The 9281-nt window shown below is 40.3% G+C and overlaps 1 pseudogene; it reads left to right on the plus strand.

Annotated features, from left to right (window-relative positions):
- Positions 1–293: 293 nt before the first annotated feature.
- Positions 294–7401, plus strand: LOC127198709 (ferritin heavy chain-like; annotated as a pseudogene).
- The last annotated feature ends 1880 nt before the right edge of the window (positions 7402–9281 follow it).

Genomic DNA, 9281 nt, shown 5'->3' on the forward strand with positions numbered 1-9281 from the left:
CCATCCCCTGTCTCCTTGTCCTCAGAAAAGGGGAGCACCCCCAACCCACCCCAGCACATTAGGTAGCATTAGAACTGATGTCCTCCTTATCCACTGAGGCCAGGCCAGGCAGCCTGGCTAGTGCAAAGTGATTGAAAACAGGGATCAGAGTCCATGTCACAGACAGCACTTACTCAATTTACTGGGGGACCCACATGAAGATCAAACTGTCCATTAGTTACACATATGTATAGGGGGACCTAGGTCAGTCCATGCGTGCTCGTTGGTTGGTGCTTCTGTCTCTGTAAGCCCTCATGGGTCTAGGTGAGTTGACTCTGTCGGTCTTCTTGCAGCATTCTTGTCCCACTTGTGTCCTTCTATCCTTTCCTCCAACTTTCCCATAGGATTCCCCTATCTTGGCCTAATCCTTGGCTGTGAGATTCAGCATCCGATTTGATCTGCTGCTGGGTGGGGCCTCTTAGAGAATAGTTAAGTTAGGCCCTTGTCTGTAAACAGAGCAGGTTATTGCTAATGGTGTCAGGGGTTGGTTCTCTCCCATGGGAAGGGTCTCAGGTTGGGCCAAATATTGCTTGATCATTCCTTCAATCTCTACTCTGTTTCTATCTCTGCACATCTTGTAGACAGGGTAAATTTTGGGTTGAAACTTTTATAGGTGGATTGGTGTTCCCCTCCCACCAATATAAGTCCTGCTTGGTTAGAATGTGGCTTCCCCAGTCTTGTGCCCCCTGCTGCTGGAAGGCTTAGCTAGAGCCACCCCCACATCCTTCCTGAACCCTACCCTGTTATAGGTCTCCAGTTGTCTCAGTGACTTCTTTATGTAGGTGCTTAGTACTGCGAATTTTCCTCATGGCATCACTTTCATTGTGTCCTTTAAGTTTGAATATGTTGTACATTCCTTTTCATTGAATTTTAGGCAGACTTTTTTTTTTTCTCCATGAGCCAATAGTCTTGTTTAGAGAGTTGTTCAGTTTCAGTGAGTTTGTAGGTTTTTGGCTGTTTTTGGTGATATTGAAATCCAGCTTTACTCTGCAGTGGTAAGATAGGACTCAGGGCCTTATTTCACTTTTCTTTATCTGTTGAGACTTGCTTTGTGACTGAGTCACAGTTTTGGAGTAGGTTCCATGAGGTACTGAGAAGAAGGTATAGTCTTTTTTGTTTTGTTGATATGTTCTGAAGATATCTGTTAGGTCCATTTAGTTCATAACAGCTGTTAGCTCCAGTATTTCTCTTTTCAGGATTTGTCTGGATGACCTGTACATCGGCAAGAGTGGGTTACTGAAGTTTCCCACCATCAATGTGCAAGGGTCCATATGTGCTTTAAGCTTTAGGAATGTTTCTTTTACAAATTTTGGTGTCCTTGTTTTTAGTGCATAGGTGTTTAAAATTGAAATGTCATCTTAATGGATTTTTCCTGTGAAGAGTATGAAGTATCCTTCCTCATCTCTTTTGGTTAATTTTGGTTTGCAGTCTATCTTGTTAGAGAGTTGAGTGCCTACACCAGCTTGTTTCTTAGGTCTATTTGCTTGGAAAAATATTTTTCCAACATTTTATTCTGCTTAATGTCTATGTTTAATGTTGAGGTGTGTTTCTTGTATGTAGCAGAAGGATGGATCCTGTTTTCACATCCATTCCATTAGTCTCTATCATTATGTGATTGAATCCATTGATACTAAGAGATATTAATGACAAGTGATTGTTAATTTCTGTTAGTTTGTGGTTGTTGTTGTGTTGTTGGTAAGTGTTTATGTGTATGTGTGTGTTTTCTTTTTACTTTTTGTTGGTGTGAGATTATTTCCTGTGCTTTTGTGGGTGTAGTTAACCTCCTTAGGTTGGAGTTTTCTTTCTAGCACCTTCTGTGACGCTGGATTTGTAGATAGGTATTGTTTAAATTTGATGGAATATTTTGTTTTTTCCATCTATGGTGATTGACAGTTTTGCTGGGCATCATAGTCTGGGCTGGCATCTGTGCTTTCTTAGAGTCTGCAGTATCCCTGTTCAGGCCCTTCTGGGTTTTACAGTCTCCACTGAGAAATTGAGTGTAATTTTGATATGTCTACTTTTATATGTTACTTAAACTTTTTCCTTTGAAGATTTTAATATTCTTTCTTTGTACCATATGTCTATGGATTTATTACACGGCAAGGGAACTTTCTTTCCTGGTCCAGTGTATTTAGTGTTCTCTATGCTTCTTGTCTTCATAGGCATTTATTTTTTTGGTTAAGAAAAATCTCCTCTATGATCTTTTAAAAAATATTTTCTGGGACTTTGAGTTCTTCTTCTTCTCCTCCTTCTCCTTCTCCTCCTCTTCCTCCTTCTTCTTCATCCTATTATTCTTAGGTTTGCTTTTTTTCATACTGTGTTAGATTTCCTGGGTGTTTTGTGTCAAGAGTGTTTGAGGTTTAGCATTTTCTTTGATGGATGTATCTATTTCTTCTATTGTATCTTCAACAGCTGAGGTTCTTTCTTCTATCTTTTATATTTTGTTGGTTATGCTTTTGTCTGTAGTTCCTGATTTCTTACCTAGATTTTCCTTTTCCAGATTTCCTTCAGTTTGTGTTTCTTTATTGCTTCTCTTTGCACTTTTCAGGTCTTGAACAGTTTCAACTGTTTTCTTCAGTTTTTTTGTTTGTTTGTTTGTTTTGGTTTTTCGAAACAGGGTTTCTCTGTGTAACCTTGCCTGTCCTGGACTCACTTTGTAGACCAGGATGGCCTCGAACTCACAGTGATCCACCTGCCTCTGCCTCCCAAATGCTGGGATTAAAGGCATGCGCCACCATGCCTGGCTCCAATTTTTGTTTGTTTGTTTTCTTGGCTTCTTTAAATGACTTATTTCCTCCTTAAGGACTTTTATGATCCTCATAAGTTTGGTTTTAAGGTCTTTTTCTTGTGCTTCAGCTATGTTGGGAATTTCAGGATTTGTTGTCATAGGAGAGCTGGGTTGAAGTGGGAACATGTACTCTGGCGTTGTTGACTGTGTTCTTATGCTGGTGTCTAGGCATCTGCCTCTGGGTGATTATAGGTCTAGGTACTGATTTCTGAATTTGTCTTTGTTGGACAGGCATTTTGGTTTTTAGTTTCTGTTTCCTCTTTGGTCTTCTGGTCTTTGTGGCCTGAAGTTCCAGCATCTGATGTGGCTTGTGCTTCAGCAGGGAGTCTCCATCCAAGTTTAGGACTGGAATGCCAGCTGCTAGAATGGCCTTTGGTAGAGCCAATGGTCTCCACTTGAGTTGGAGGGAGGTAAAATACCTGAAGAGGTGGGGAGGGGGCATTTGGGATAGTGTCAGGGATGGAACAGTGAGAATGTGGAGGAAGTCTGGAGGCTGATATGGTCTCTGACCCATCAGGGAGTCTTCACTCTAGTTAGGGGTTGGAGATCTGACTGCTATCATGGCCTAACTGACGTGGCCTGCACCTGTGTAGCAGATAACTGCTCAAGTTGTGGGGAGGCATGACAGCAGGGGCAGTCATTGGGGCAGGAAGGGATGGGGTCAACAGATTGGGTCTTTGGTAACCAAACTGAGGGCATAGGAGAGTTCTGTGGGCAGGCAACCTATCTATTCTTCTTGCCGTTGTGTTAGCTGTGTGTATCAGGGGTGTAGAAGGCCCTTGATTATAGTGGGAGTAGCAATCCATATAACATACCTGGATGGTTCCCTGTTACTATTTATGAAAAGCCTACCTATGCCTATAATCTTTGATTCAATAATTTCACTTCTAAGAATTTATACAAATAATGAAAAAAAAAAGGTACTACAAGTGAGGCCACTCGTCTTAGTATCATTTAGTAAGCAAAGTAGCTCATAAGCCTAATAATACTACTTACTAGAGGACTGATAACATGAGATTTTAATTAAAACACATTCTCACCCAAATTAGCAGAGCAGTTTCACTGGGGTGAAGAGGTAAATGGTGCTCTTGCCTGTGTCTAGGTTTATTGAGCAAAGTGTAAACAATGCCTCTGATTGATGGTGAGATTACTGATCATGTGTTTCCTGTAGTGTAAGGTTTTCTGGTGTCAAGAGGAAAGAAAAACAATAAAAATGTTTGATATAACAGGAAAAAAGGAATGCAGTCTGGTAGTTTTTAAGCCTTCTTCCCTGTGCAGACAGAGGTTGGTGACCACCATTACAGAGAAGGGCTGCTCCTTTTTCTTTCTCTCTAACCTTTACCCTTTCATTTTTCTGCAACAAGATTAAGTATCGCACATGGCTAGGGTTGTTAGTGGAGAGGAAGCCACGCGCAGCCTGTATTTTCTGGGAGCTTCAGACAACCTAATGAGAGAAGGGAAAAGCCAGCCTTGTCTGCTTGTCACTGAACAATAATTTCTCTCCCCAGTCACTTCCTCTGCCAGCTGGGCCATGTGTCCTGGTGCCTCACCCAGGAGACCTTGTCCATTCAGTAGTCTGCGGAGGAGCAATAACTTGCTCCTGAGGAAGTCCTGCCCATTCCTGGAAAGAAGCATGGCTGGGTTCTGCACAGTGAAGACCTGCTGTGTGTGTACATGTGCCAGTTACAAACATGCTCTCTTCACCACTTAAAGGTATTCGCTGTGAAGGTGGACTGTTTTTAACGCTGATTCTGAGATACGACATTTCATGTTCATTCTAAGTGTAGCGAGGTAAGCTACTTTAGGGCTATTTGTCTCATTGTCTATTTATTATATGTCAGCACAATTAATACTCTATCCATAACTGCAGACAGGATGTACTGAGATAAAGGACATATTTCACCAAAATGATAACTTATAATCTAGCCAATAAAAATCCATGATAACATGTATTAAAAACTACCTTTTCAGTTGGCTCTAAATCTCTTAGGGTGTTTACTGTGCTGGTTAGGTTTTTTTTTTTTGTTTTTTTTTTGGTGCTGGTTGGTTTTATGTCAACTTGATGCAGCTAGAGTCATTTGGGAAGACTGACTCTTCTTTTTTTTTTTTTTTTTTCATTGCATTTATTTTCCTAGTATATTTTTGATGTTTAGGATTTTATTATTAATTTTTTTATTTTTACATATGCATTCATATTATTACACATATATACAATAAGCTACGTACAGCAAGAAGAACTATGAAACAATTAGGAATTATACAAATGTTATATTCCTAGTGTTTTGGCTATTTGTATTTGGCAGCCCTGAAGAAAACATCTTTCCTATCTTGGTGCATCTAAAATTCTGAATGTAAATCAATCTCCATCACATCTTGTCATTATTGTCTTAAAACATCTATCTGGACCTAAAAACATCCTAACCCCTAAACAACTAAGCTTAAATGTAAAACTAAACTATCTGGTCTTCAACCCCATCAGAGAGTTCAGAAGGAATAAAATTAATTGCCTGAGTATTCAGGGTGTACAGGTTAGCAGTTTCCAAAATGAGAAGATGACATAACAGTTTGCTGCCTGAGCAGTCACCCAAAACTCTCTCTAACAGTGAAGCTTCATCTTCAGTCTTCTGGCCCAATATATTTGACAGACATATTTGTGAGGAACTATTGAGGACTTGCTTATCCTGTCTTGGCAGTGTTTGGCCATTGACTCTGCCTACATCCAAGCTTTCCCTATTTAGGCAGAATTCTATCTGTGGTAGAAATGAGGAAATTTTGCCCAGTGGCTTATTTGCCACATTTGAAGCCATCTCTATAAGGAGGTTCTTTGATTACCATCATCCTCTTTGAAGTAAGCTGGGTATTGTCAGGAGTTAACCTGTTTCATTGTCAGTGAATCTTTAAAAATAATAAAAGCATTTTCAACTGCCGTATTCTGTATGTCTCTGAGGTTTTTGAAGACCTTATCTAACTATTTTACCTTATCTTTCTATATAATCATATCTATCTGTTATACCTAAAATGTATATTATTGTGATAAAAATAGACTAGTAATTGATATGACCATGATTTGATCAACTAACAATTAACTTGTATAACTTATTTATCCTAAACAGCCTGCAATAGCACTTTCAAAGTATTGGAAGTAAACCTTGTATTATAATTGAGTTATACGGGTACAATACCTCATATTAGAGTAGAAATATATATATATATATATATATATATATATACATACATATATATATATATTATATGTGAAGAATAATCTTACATTTGAATTCTATGCCACTGTATCTAAAATTAAACTTGTTTTGTATATAGATACAAAATTCTATACCAGTGAATTAAAAATGACCTTGTGAGTGACAAGGCATTAAGTTGAGGAGTAGATTCACTAATGTACTTTTTGGTCTATCTTCCCTATATATTTCTATATTCTCCCTTCTTTCTTTTCAACCCCTATCTCCAAACCTAAGAATGTAAGATAAAGGAAAAGAGAGACATCCCTGAGTCCAACCTTGTTTTCTCTATAAATAAGACTAATAATAAGTTATAACCAACTCCCATTGAAAACAACCCTCTATATCCCAAGAAAGCAACCAAAAACCTACACAACATACCTTAAAGGAAGGGAGGCATCATTCTCTTAAGGTTTCTTCTGGCTGATTTGGGATGAATAATACCTTTGTAAGGGCCCAAATATAATTGGGGAAATGGTCAAAACAAGCTAGAAATAGCATTTGTCATCCAGTTTCTAAATGTTGAGAAATTCCAAGCTTAATTAAAGTCCTATGTGGGACAGTCTGAAATGCTGGACCAATTGGGATTAGAAGTTTTCTTTGGCCAGACGTTCTCACCCAAAGTCACCATGGTTTCCTGCTTCAACAATGTTTGAACGAACCAGGTGCTCGGCCCCTCTGACCCCAGCAGGCCACTCCGAGCCTGAGCCCTCTGCAATCTCATCGTGCCCCGGCTCCAGTGTCACCACCGCGCCTTGCCCTGCTGCCACCATGACCACTGCGTTGACCACCATGCCTCTGTCTCAAGTGCACCAGGACTCCCAGGCTGCCATCAACCGCCAGATCAACCTGGAGTTGTAAGCCTCCTACGTCTGTCTGTGTCTTGCTGCTTTGACCAGGATGATGTGGCTCTGAGGAACTTTGCCAAATATTTTCTCCACCACGAAGAGAGGGAACATGCTGAGAAACTGATAAGCTGCAGAACCAATGAAGTGGCTGGATCTTCCTGCAGGATATCAAGAAACCAGACCGTGATGACTGGGAGAGCGGGCTGAATGCAATGGAGTATGCACTGCACTTGGAAAAGAGCATGAATCAGTCACTACTGAAACTTCACAAACTGGCTACTCACAAAAATGACCCCCACTTATGTGACTTCATTGAGATACATTACCTGAATGAGCAGGTGAAATCCATCAAAGAACTGGGTGACCATGTGACCAACTTGTGCAGAATGGGAGCCCCCAAAACTGGCATGGCAGAATATCTCTTTGACAAGCATACCCTGGGACACAGTAATGAGAGCCAAGCTGACTTCCCCAAAGCCACATGACTTCCCTGCTCACTGAGGCAGTGCATGCGTGTTGATCTGCCTTTATCTTTTCTATAAGTTGCACCAAAACATCTGCTTAAGTTCTTTAATTTGTACCATTTCTTCAAATAAAGAGTTTTGGTACAAAAAAAAAAAACCCAAAAAAACGTTTTCTTTGAAGTTGTTCTGGGAGCTGTCTTGTTCTGATGAGGAACAGCAATTGAAGCACTTGGTGCTGGAACATGAAGGATGCAAGATGTCAACTGTCCATCATCCTGAGAGAAATGAATCTTGTCAGGTCTGATCCAATGTCAGTGTCCGGTTCTTTTGTTCTCAAACATATAATTTCTCACAAGCATTATATAGTCCTGAAATTATAAATATATAAGGTATGCAGGATGCACATAACAATTAAGGCTGGTTCTCTTCTCTTTGTATGAGCAGAAGAAAGACATCTGTAAATCTTAATTCATGCCATATGAAGAATGGCATCTAATAACAGTTCATAGGGATTCTGTAGCCAACAAGAAACATTGCCTATGCATAGACATTCATGTCTCAGCCAGTCTCAGAGCTATTCCCATAAATGAGAGTAGCAATATAAGTTACCTGTTTGTTCTGCAGTTTAACTCTTTACATTCTTATTGTAGCCCCCTCCCTCATCCTCCCTAGATCCACCTTGCCTTCTTCATGCCCTCTCCCTCCCTCTCCTAGTCCTCAGAAAAGGGAGCCCTTCTTCCCTAACATCTGACCTCATCCTACCAAGTCTCATCTGTATTACCTGCAGAAATGGCCCTTTAAGGCGAAAACTACCACAGAGTGAGGGATGCCTCAGTGCAGATTTTTCTGTGAGGAAATAGTCTGTCTTGAATGTCACAGAACAGCTAGAAACACGAAGGAAGCCACAGTGTTGCTGAACTTATGCTCAAGACCAAGGAGTAGGATGGCTGAGGGGTGGAAACTTTGTGGAAAAGTCATGCAAGGAGGACCCTCCAAAGGCAGAGTCCTCAAGTCTTGTATATAAGGTCATTTGAATTCTTAGGTAACCCCAATATGCATGGGGGGCTCTAAGATCAGTGGGAACCAGCTGTTGTGGGGTTGAACAATATTCTAGTTGTTCCCTGCCGAAAGAGACGGCGGGCGGGGGGGGGGGGTCTGCCATGTTGAAGGGGTTTGGAAAAATCAAGCTATTCACTGAAGCCATACAAGATTCATGCTATAGGAAAAAGATTATGCCCTAGAATTGGTCTACAAAAGATTCATGCTAAATCCACAAACAGAAGCCAAGAAACCCTCTCTAAGCAAAACACTTAAGTTGAGCAAATGGCCAGGAAGTGAATTTTCTGTTAGAACAAATGTAGCATCTTCGGAGATAATAAGGTTTGGTCTTTTAAACACCTCATCTGCAATATCTAGTGCATATAAGAAATCAATAGGTATTTAAAGACACAGAACAGTCTGAGTCAGTCAAGAGAAAGATGAGATCAAGACTCTACCACTTGGGAGGCAGAGGCAGGTGGATCATTGTGAGTTCGAGGCCAGCTTGGTCTACAAAGCAAGTTCAGGACAGCCAAGCTAACATAGAGAAACCCTTTCTCCAAAAACCAAAAGCCAAAAACCAAAAACCAAAACCAAAACCAAAACCAAACCACACACACACACACACACACACACACACACACACACACACACACACACAAACAAAACCCCAAAACCAACAAAACAAAACAAAAACCAAAACAAGAAAACTAAAAAAACCAAAACACTCAAACAAAAAACCCAACACAAACAAACAGACAAAAAAAACCAAACACCCCAAAAGACAAAAACAAAAAGAAAACAAACCCCAAAGCCCTGATATGACATAGATCATGGAACAAGCCCTTTAAAGCACATCTCACAA

The sequence above is a fragment of the Acomys russatus genome, chromosome 14, assembly GCF_903995435.1.
Source record: "Acomys russatus chromosome 14, mAcoRus1.1, whole genome shotgun sequence".
NCBI lineage: Eukaryota > Metazoa > Chordata > Mammalia > Rodentia > Muridae > Acomys > Acomys russatus.